Consider the following 10701-nt stretch of genomic DNA (forward strand, 5'->3'; position numbering starts at 1 on the left):
ATGCTGAATGTTTTTTTTCTCCCTTAACTTTATTCTGCAGTGTCTGATAACTTGTTCGTATAGAAACTTCATGTGAATCTTTGAATGAAAAAAATGCAAAGGATTCAGATGACAAAGCAAGTATATCCCTGGAACAAAGCTGTAGAAACAGTACCCATGTTTCTACATCTCACCTTTGTTTTCTCCTTTTTTTTTTCCTGATGAGAGGAGGGGAAAGAAAGAAGGCTAGTTGCTAAAAAGGAATAGTTTTGGGGTGTCACCCTCTCCCTGAGATGCATACATCTAGGATTTCAGTTGATGCAGCTACGGTGCGGTTGTGCCTCTTTTGGCACACTAAATTTACTGCAGGTCATTGCTTGTTTAGTGTAAGTGTGTGAAGTGAAAGCAGATACTGTTAGATATAGTGTGTGATATTAAACAGAGATCTGTCTCTTGTCTGTCCTAGCAGCTATCAGGGGGAACTAAAAAATGTTCATGGCACAGTTTGAAATGGATGAGATGAATTTCAGCACATTGCACTGCTTGGCTCAGTGATATTCTGCCTCTAGCCATGGAATGAGCACACAGTGGCCACCACTTCAGTCAGCTCCTGCTTTTATACAGTCATTCATAGTTTTAAAACTACAGATGTCTAAAAAGAGTACTTTTTCCCCCCTAGCAATGTTTAGAAGTAGATGCTCTTTCAACAAGTACACACTGGCTCTAATGTTTTTGAGATTTAAATTTTTGGTAAGGCAATAGAAATTTTTTTAATGGCAGACATGATTTCTAAACTTCAGGCTGCCTGGCCATAATCAAAAGCTGTGAATAATTTCTAATAAGAAGAAAAGTGTATGTGTGGTGTATTAAAACACCAGCACAGATGGAAGTAGCTAATGGCCTGAAAACCTCCTGCTCAAGGAAATATTTTCCCCAAAAAACAATTGCACTGTAGCTATTTGAAAAGTGACAGACATTTATCAGCAAAACAAGCTGCTAAACAAGCAATGGCAATTTTCCCATTTCTTATCCCATTACTCTATGGAGCTATTGATACGCTTGGTCTGCAGCCAGAACAGGACTACGTCATAGCAGATGTTTCACAAGGGCAGCTCTGCATGCTAAAAATCATCTCTTTTTCTGGAATCTCCTTTCTCAGAAATGATTTTTCTTTACGGGTTGACTTTTTTCCCTGAGTGTTAATTTTCAGTGAGGAAAACGCACCCGCATTTAGCTTTCCAGAACTGCCAGAGAAGTTATGCAAGAGAAACTTCCTGTTGATAAGACACATATGTCTGTCCACTTAAACTCCTGCTTACTTGGATGTTCAGTGAGTTTACTGAAAATCAAAAGAAAAAGAAAGAAAATAAACCGCACCTTTTATAATATTTAGCATATTAGGTGCTTTATAGAATCCAGACCAGATTCTGGCACTGCCCTCAAAGAGTTTGCAGTTTAAGAGCAGGCAAAAGGTCAGCCAAGACAAACAAAAGGAAGATGGGAGAAAGGGGAGGGGATAAAGTGACAGGATTTTTACCAGAAGACAGTGTGTAGTAGTAGGTTGGTTTACCATTTCCCGTTTTGGAAAAGAAACTTGTCCAAACTTATGGAAGTCTGCAGTGTGACAGTAAAGGGTTAGTTGGGAAGGGTGAAGGCAGTGGAGAGGCAAAATGGAAGGAAGTGAGGTAGAGACAAAGGGGGGAAGAGTGGCAAGGAGTGGGACAGCATGGAGGAAGAGCAGGCTGAGCCACGGACAGCGGGTGCACATGCAAGGAGGGTGGGACTGGGGAGGACGTGGGACAGGAAGACAGCCCTGCAAGAAGTTGGAAACAACACTTTGAAACCAAGTGACTCAGCTATAAGAGCGACTTGGAGTTGACCAAAGGAACTGAATTTAAAATTACCACAAGGTCCCCAATGCATTGATCTAGCCTTGGGCCATAAATAAGGGGAACTTGATTTCCTGAGCAGCTGAGAACCTGCAGGTCCTGGACTGAGCAGGGTTTGCAGGCTTCCAGTCATGCTGTCACTAATCAACAAGCTCAGTTCCCATATGACCCAACTTCCCACTTAAATTACCTTCACTCCCACACTGGTAGCCACAAACCTTGGCGTTTGAATTGCCATCATCTGCAGCTGTTAGAGACATGGTTAGATACAGTTTTTAACATAAAGGAATGCTTACGGTGACCACAGTTCCCCTTGTGTGCTGTTTACGTGTCCATTTCGCTGGCATTGCTGCTTCAAACCCCTCTCTGTTTCTTCCCTTTCTTTACTTATCCTTTCTCAGGCTGTACTGTTCTTTTGAGCCATGGCCCATGTCCATCCCATGGTTCAGTCCTTTCTGTGTTTAGCTGGAATCCTGGGGTAAAATGTGTCCGTGCAGGAAGAGGAATCGATGGGTTTCTTAGGTAGGGTTGTCTGCTCACACCTCCAAATGTGGGAGTAGTGCTGTGACTCTGAGGGGAGAGGTCTGGTATTCCTGCATTCGGATAAGGCCTGGTGCATATGTCCTATGGCAGCCATGGTGCCATGTGTCAGGATGGGTGGGTGGGTGGGCAGATCTCATGTTGCTTTTGCAGGTGAGCAAACCTCGGTTATTCTGAGGTTTGCAATCATCACGAGCCAAGGAAAATTGCCTACAACGGTGAAAGCAGTTTCTTCTCCAGTTCTGAGGAAGGTTGTCTTTGAGGAGTATGATTTCCCACAAATTCTACCTCTTTTTACCTCACCCATCACCACTTTGAAAGGCCTATTTGCAGAATGCAGCAGAAGAGACTTGCTGATGACTTCTTCTGGAGCCAGTCGGTGCCTCCCTGAACGCTGGCCAAAAGTGATGTGATGGTTCCTTTCTCAGCTCCTCCCACAGGCCAGGCAGGCTGGCTCTAGTGTCCCTTCAGCCACCCGGGGGGGCTGAACTCTCAGCCTCCACTATTGGATTTTGCAGACCAGTGACATGTGGGTTTATCCTCTTTTTTTTTCTTTCCTTAGTGTTGTTGTTTTCATGTCAGCAGATGTTCATTCCTCCTAAAGAAAGACTCTATTGTGCGTGCTCTACTCTTGCACTGCCACAAAAGGTCAGATGACTTCTTGAGCCCATCATAAATGTCTCTTGGCTACAGTTGCAGTGTAGGTTTTGGGGTACATCTAGCTTGGCCCACAGCCCTGAGCTTTCCTGCAGGCTTGCAAGTCCCTTTTAATCCAGAAGGGTCCTATTAGTTCCATTAAATTCAAATTCTTCCTTAAGGTCCTCTCTTCAGATGACCCCAGCAAAAGAAGCTGAAAATACTGGTCTGGAAGTTGCCCAGGTTTTTGTTAAAATGAACCTTTTTGTGCTCAGGGACAGGCCCCAGCATGGCGAAGGATGTGCTTGAATAGTCAGTTCTGGGAGTTTGGGTGTCATGGGAACATGAAGTCCCAGGAGTCTCCTTTTAGGAGGGAGTGGGGGGTGTTTCTCTCCTTGCAGCAGGGGCAGTTGTCAGGTGTGTTTTACTTTGCACCTCGTACCTGGAAGTAAAAGTGACAGGCAGCAGCTGCTGGGGCTGCGAGAGAAGATGAGTAGGATGAAGCCATGAATCAGTAAATCAGCCAGGAGCCTGCAATAAGGTGTGACTATTTAACCTCCAGCCCTGCACCCACCAAGCTGAGCTCCTTCTGCTCCTGAGAACCAGCCAAGGCCAGGAGCTGCACCACCAAAATGCCACGGTCACTCACATGGGCATGTCTGTGACCTGCCACAGGCCTGCATTAACATGTGCCCAGTGAGCAGGGGATGATGTTGGAGACACCAATGTAGAACCTCCTGCTTGCCTTGATAAAGTCCTGATGCCTGTTATTTTATTTTTATTATTTATTTTATTTATGGTTTCAATATCTTTGCTGGAGGGCACAAAGAGGAGGGCAGGGTATGGGCAGGATATGTACTAACACCTGTTTCCTTTGCCTCCTTCCCAAGCCTTTTTTCCAGCTTTTTCAGCATAGCCTCTGCCTGTAATAGCTCCTGGTTGATGGGCTGTTGGAGAAATGTTGCTTTACAGGAACAAAAAAGCTCAACCTTAACAGAATCTGTGCTCATTTGAACTGATCAGGAAAAGCAGGACAGCTATAAACCTTCAATTTATTTGAGATACATCCTATAACTCCATGAGCCTGCCTTCTTACTAGAAGGATGAGTATTTGTCAGGTACTGGAGAACATATAATTTTTCTGCCACCTAGTGTCCAGCCTTTGGAGTGCTCAAGCTTTTGGCCGTGAGTTACAAGTTAATTATTGTTTTCTCTTTAATTGCTTATAAACACAATTAGTGATGTGGTGTAAATTTCATTTTTAGACTCAGGTAGGTCTCTGATAGTAATAATTTTTATTTTCTGCATACTCTACTATTTGGAAATCCGGGAATACCAGAGAATAGCATATTTTTATTTTATATCTCATCATATGCGCATCTGGTGTTTTGAAGACAAATAAAAAAAAAGCTATGAGAAACTTTGACCAGACATGTTCTTGCAGATTTGTGAATTACACAAATGTTCTTATTTGAACTAGTACGTTGAAGGAGTCTATAAAAATTTATAGACTGAAGTCCTAAATTCCTTGATTTATGTTCTAATCATGCTACCTATACAAGAAAATGCAAGCCTTTTTTAGCTGCTGAACTCTTGGTACAAAATCAAATGCTCCTGAATGTGTGAATGTGCCTGCCCTGACTGCTGTTGTCACAGCAAGCCCTCAGGTAGAAACAAGGGAGTCTCCAAGCCCACTGTGTGTCTGCAGGATAAAAGAAGTGGCTGAACAGAAGGGGGCTGGGCTTGGTGCTTATGCCCTGGGACATTGCCCAGTTTATGCTAAAGGTGACTTGGTCCCTTGTGGTGTCTTGGGCCTTTGTGTCTCCCTTGCACTGTGCTGCTCAGGGGTATTCCAGGCCAGGAAAGACATAGCATACACCACAGCAGAGGAATGATGAAGCATCAGGCTTTTAAAGGGGATAATACAGCCATAGTCAGCACTTGGATTGCCTCAGTGGAAAGGCATTAATAACAATTACATACAAAATTACATCAATAGACTTAGAAATGGTGGCACTGTCACCCTGGAGATTCTTCTTCTAAAGGTCATCGAAGGGCAATTTTAGGTCCTTCTCCTGCAGGGTATGATCTCCACATGATACCTACTCTGGGACTGAAAGCCAGAGAACAGCGTAGATCTGTTCTTACACCCACAGTTCCTGCCTGCCCTGTACCCAGCTCCAGGGTGGAGGGCTGGCACAACTGGAAAAGATCAAGTGAGGCTGGTGTGTCTGGACACATGGCTGTAGACATCTGTTGCTACCCAGGCATTCTGCAGTACCAAATTAGCCCTGTTTTGTGTTATATTGTCACAGTCATATCTGAGCATCTTTGGCTTTTTGTAGCTTAGCTGGGGGCCAGATACCTCATTAATGTAAACTGCTTTCTGGATTACAGCCATGGGAGGAAGGAGATGCTGGTTTGTTTTAGAGCAGTTCCTTTGCCTCTGGAAGATCACAGGTTTCAGAGGGATTTCCGTCTTTTTCTGCCACAGCTTAACAAAGACAGATTTTGTTTGTGAACCTCTGAATGCTTGGGACCCAATGTGCACATGTATAAAGGTCAGAGGCAGTTTGAGTCCTCTCAGTCTTTATGATAAACTCCAATGAGATTCCAGCTGGTGTCTTCAGTAAAGAGTTTGAAATCCCCAGCTTCAGCAGGGAAGGTAGTGGCATCCCTAAGCTGATGAAACTCAGCAGCTACATCCTGCAGCTTTCCCTCAGGTCAAAGCTCAAAGCTCTCTCTGAGTCATCAGGAGCTCTTGGAGTTGAGCTTGGTGCTCCCTCTGGGCAGCAGGAAAACTCAGAGACAGGCAGCTGGGAAGGTGTCTCTGAAACTCAGCAGCCCTTCCCTGGCCTGCCTGTGGCCCTGCTTTTCTGGTTCTGGTCTCTTTTGCTCTTGGAAGTCACATTTTACTGTAGGGTGTTACCATGGACATTTGCTGATGTAGCACCTGAAAATGGGATAACTGATAGATGAGTGTGTACTTGGATTTTTATTTCCTGTGCACTTCCCTCCCACTGACCTGTGCACACATACAGCACATACACATAGAGACGTGGAAAAGCAGGTGAGCTGTGAGGTGAAAAATTTGCTCACGTTGAGATATCCACTGCAGTAATGACCACAGGTGACTAGAAAATGTGCAGAAGAGCAATATGAACCTGCAGAGTGACAGGATGGAGAAACAGACTGAGTGTAGGTAGATGTGGAGCAATACACAGGGAAAAATAATCCCCATGTACCCCCTTCAAAATACTGGGATATTTTTCCAAGAAAATATCAATTCAATGATTGTCAATAAGCAAAAAAAAACAACAAAGCCAGTCTTATGTTAGGAATTCTGAGGACTAGGAATAAAAGCAAGGATATGCTGTATAAATGTAACTGTATGAATCCCTGGGTCACCTGCTTTTGAGTGTGACTCTGATCCTTTATGTCAGAAAGGATATAGCAGAACTGGAAGAGGCCCAGAGAAAGGCAGAATGGATGACTGAAGGTAGGGAATAGTTTCTCTATGAAAGGAAGCTGAATGTCCAGTGGGCTGGATAGGGAGGGTTTAATAGAGGCCCACAGAGTTACGTGTGCCATAAAGATGGATATGGAGCAGCCACTCACTATCTCTGTCAAAAGAAGGGTGAGACACCATCAACTGGAGCTGGCCATAGCCTGACTCAGAGCAAGCACCAGGAGCTGTGCCTTGCACAGTGGATGGAGACCTGGGGAACCCCTCACTTGTGGATGCTGTATGGGCCAAAAGCTGGAGCGGTCAAAAAGTGGGGCTGAGCAAGCCCTTAGAGAGTGAGAGCCACTGCAGGCTGCTGACTCAACAAACCAAACTGAGCTGAGGAATGCCCTGAGACTCCTTGGGCCCAGGCTCCTTGAAGGTGAGTGCTGTGTTTGGCTGTAGGGTGGCCCTGCTGAGAGCTTTGCCCCCCTCCCTTAGCATGAGGGAGCGCTGGACAGCTGTCGCAGACATCCTTTATGGAAAATCCTTTCCTTAAGATTTTTCCTCCTGAGAAGCTGAGAGGCCTCAAGAACAAAATGTAAACAATGGTTATCTGCTGCTGTAGAATGCAACAGGTGCATCTGTGATTGGTCTCATGTGGTTGTTTGTAATTAATTGCCAATCACAGCCCAGCTAGCTTGGACACAGAGCCTGAGCCACAAACCTTTGTCATCATTCTTTTCTATTTTTAGCTAGCCTTCTGATGAAATCCTTTTCTTCCATTCTTTTAGTATAGTTTTAATGTAATATATATATAATAAAATAATAAATCAAGCCTTCTGAGTCAAATCTTCGTCTCTTACCTCATCCAAGAACCCCTGTGAACACCGTCACAGGACAGCCCCTGCAGGCGCTGAGCACTGCAAGCAAAACCTGCAGACCCCAGGGGAACAGCCTGTACCCTGGCCAGCTGCTGCTGCTGCTGTTTTCCTCCTTGTCTCCCAGCAGAAGGGTGCAAGAGGTCTCTGGAGAGGAGATCTGGTCTCCTGCCCAGGCAGCTGCAAACACTGGGAAGGAGGATGTTGTCAAAAAGAGCTGTCTGTGCTTACACTCTCATGTTTTTTAGCACTGGAGAATAGAGTTTAAACAAGGTTTCCTGGACAATGGAAGCTGAATGATTTCTACAGGAGCAAGCCATGCCTTAAACCTTTCCCTAAAGCTCCTCCAGGGGACTGGTTGTGATGGCAATGCAGGGTTCAGGGCTGGGAAGAGGACAGGGTGAGGGTGGCCACAGCTCCCATGGTCCAGAGAAGCAGTGGGGATCCTGACTGTGCGTGTAAAACAGGAGGGACCACTTGGGCACCTCAGATTTGGGCACCTCAATTCAAAGCTGCTGCTGGATGTGCTTCTGGCACAGCTCTATGGTGCAAAAAGAACCATGGCAGCATCTCCCTGGCTTGACCTGAGTTCCTGCCTCACCAAAAAACTTACACTGCCTGAGCTAATGCAGGTTTTGATGTCGATGTCCTTAAATTGTTTGTCTCTGTTTGCAACAGGCTTGTATTGATTTAGGTTAATTTGGTTACCCAAAAAAAAAGGGTTGTGCTGATTGCTCTAAATGGATTAAATAGTGATTTTAGTTAAACTGATGGCAGGCTTGTGTGTAGACAGGGCCTGGAGCTTTGTAAGCTAATGACTTGGCAGTAATGCAATGGGCTCTTTTAGACAGCTGAGACCAAGCTGTTGTTTTAAATACAAGACCATAAGTGTTACTATTCTAGTAAATGGTCTCCAAATGTGATAGTTTTCCACTAACTTAGGCTCCTTCTTAATCCTGGCTGATACCTTTGCTAACTCTCACTTTCCTGATAATAATTTGGCAAGTACCTTTATTCCAAATGGACTTTGCATTAAATCCATGTGCAAAACAGAGAAAACTTCCAATTTTTGGCAAAAGCTTCTAATTTCTGCTCACTTTCTAAGCTTGCTTATTTTTGCACTTTTAAAAATTTTTTGTCAATGGAAAAAAATTCATACTTTTTTAAATAAAAATTCAGGTAGAAGAAAAATGCAAAGGAGCCTAGCTCCTGCCAACAGCAGGGACCTTTCTCCACCAGAGAGCTTTTAGTGGAGGACAGGTCCAGAAAGCAGCCACTGTTCAATTTCTTCACTCAGAAAAATACAAGGGTGAGATCATAATAAAATCATAGAAGGGTTTGGGTTGGAAGGGACCTTAGCTCTTGGGCATTACATATTTTGTGCCCATATAATCTCAATGGGAAGAAATCACTGCATTTGAATAAAGTCTTTCCTGCCTGCCTCTGAATCCCCCCAGCTGAGCTTCTGCCAAGTGAATCTGCCTTCATGGGTCTTTTCTCCACCAAACTGCAAATCCCATTTTGATTCATCTGCTTCCTCTGTTGATTTTTTTATCTTCAGGTTGGGACTGAAATTAGAAAAGAACATGACTCCAGTCATGTCACTGAGCCTTGGTTAGCTCTGATCTGGAAGGAAGTACTGTAAAGGGTTCTGAGATACTGAATAAGCCTTAGCTATGCAAACAACAGTCCAGCAGGTTGGCTGTGATCCTTTCCTGTCTTAGGCAGGTATATGGAATCAGAAAATTGATGGCAAGAATGAGAGGAGACTTTGTGTCTCAAAGCACAGAGAGAGCAGCAAAATGGAAAAGCTCAGGGTTACCAACTGGACAGCAGCTGGAGACCACAAATCTGAATTATCCTGAGAAATGGGTACATGAAAACCCAGTGTGCACTAAGATGTTTTTGGCAGATGTTTCTATACCACTAGTGCACGTTGGATCCTGGACTATTTTCTGCATTCCTGGATTCTGAAAACTGGATCCCACTAACTTGGAGCACAATAGAGGTGAAGCTCTGGGAGAGGGACATGACACAAATCTGGCAAATCAGGGCTGAGAGCACTTATGGAGGAGCTGAGTTACCCAGAAAGGGTAACAGATTGTTTTTCCAAGACATAGGCCAAAGAGATCGGGGGAATCAGCACTGTAAAAGTGGGTGTGTTGTGTGCGTCTCAACTGCAGCATCTTGCTGGGGTGGTGGTCAGGAAGAGGCAGGGAAGGGCCGAAGCACAACCACGAGGCAGGCCCAAGCCATAAGTTTGCTTGTGAGCCTGTGGTAATAAGCTGTGGAAGCCATCTTCATCCTCAGTGACCACCCCACCAGAGCAATCTGCCAGTGGATGAATGTCCTCTGTCCTTTGGGGCTCTAAGCCCCACTGAGCAAGGCTCAGGGGATGATCATTGACATCTTATCATGTCTAGAGGCTTGGGGGTAGAGATATTTGTCAAATAAAAATTACAGGTCATCTTCCTCCCTTGAACACCTGAAATGTAGGTGAACAAATCTCAATCAAACTGACCAAAACATTTGCACAAAGCTGATGGGACAGTTAGACTGAGAACAAGGCCATTTATCCCCTCCTCCCATTTGCCATCTGGTGGTGTCTGAGAGCTCCAGAAGACAGCTCCAAAGCTGTTCCAGGCTCACAGCAGAAAAGGCTGCCCATGAGGGATGGATGCCCAGCCCTGGAACACAGCCCTCCCTGGGCTATGAGTCGTAAAATAAACTCTCAGATCACAAGAGCTGGCTTTGCTACAAAAGATTACAAAGCTCACAATGAGTAAAAGAAAATCCTACAAAATCCTTCTTCAGACTTCCCCGAGCCTCTTCCATGAAACAATTAGTGGATGCTCTTGTTTTGAACTCTGTGACTCACTCCTGTAATTCAGTTGTGGCCTGTGATCACTCAGTCACTTAATTTGTGGTGGGGAAACAGGCAGTTGTGAGAATTTCCTCTGTGCCTCCCTGGGCCTCTCGCTGCAGCTCTGGGCACATTGGAGCCTGGATGCTCCCTTCCCAGATGTGCAGGCTCCCCCTAAGGAATTCTTCCTCACAGCACCAAGTGGTGAACAGGAAGGTTTCTCAAAGAGTAAACACATCTCACTGTGTTTTACAGTACTTAATCCAGCTGCAAGGGTGGTCCTGTTATCAATGGTCTAAATAGTTAAGTTGTGGCTTGGCTCTACCAGAGTTTTATTTGTAATTTGATGTCTTCACAGCAGGTACACGTGTATGCACAATTGTAAAAACTCCATTAAAGATAATGGACTCTATCAAAGCAATTTCACTGGATAATGTCTCCCACATTCTTTTCTATTAACCATACTTA

The 10701-nt window shown here is 44.7% G+C and overlaps 1 long non-coding RNA gene across 1 annotated transcript in view; it reads right to left on the minus strand.

The window, feature by feature from the left end:
* LOC118684992 (uncharacterized) overlaps window positions 1-2296 on the minus strand; it is a 55355-nt gene extending 53059 nt beyond the window's left edge. Inside the window, exon 1 of the long non-coding RNA XR_004979917.1 lies at window positions 2165-2296. This is a non-coding gene — a long non-coding RNA (uncharacterized LOC118684992). The remainder of the gene's footprint in view (window positions 1-2164) is intronic.
* Between the last annotated feature and the right edge of the window lie 8405 nt (window positions 2297-10701).

This window comes from Molothrus ater, chromosome 3, assembly GCF_012460135.2.
Source record: "Molothrus ater isolate BHLD 08-10-18 breed brown headed cowbird chromosome 3, BPBGC_Mater_1.1, whole genome shotgun sequence".
Lineage (NCBI taxonomy): Eukaryota > Metazoa > Chordata > Aves > Passeriformes > Icteridae > Molothrus > Molothrus ater.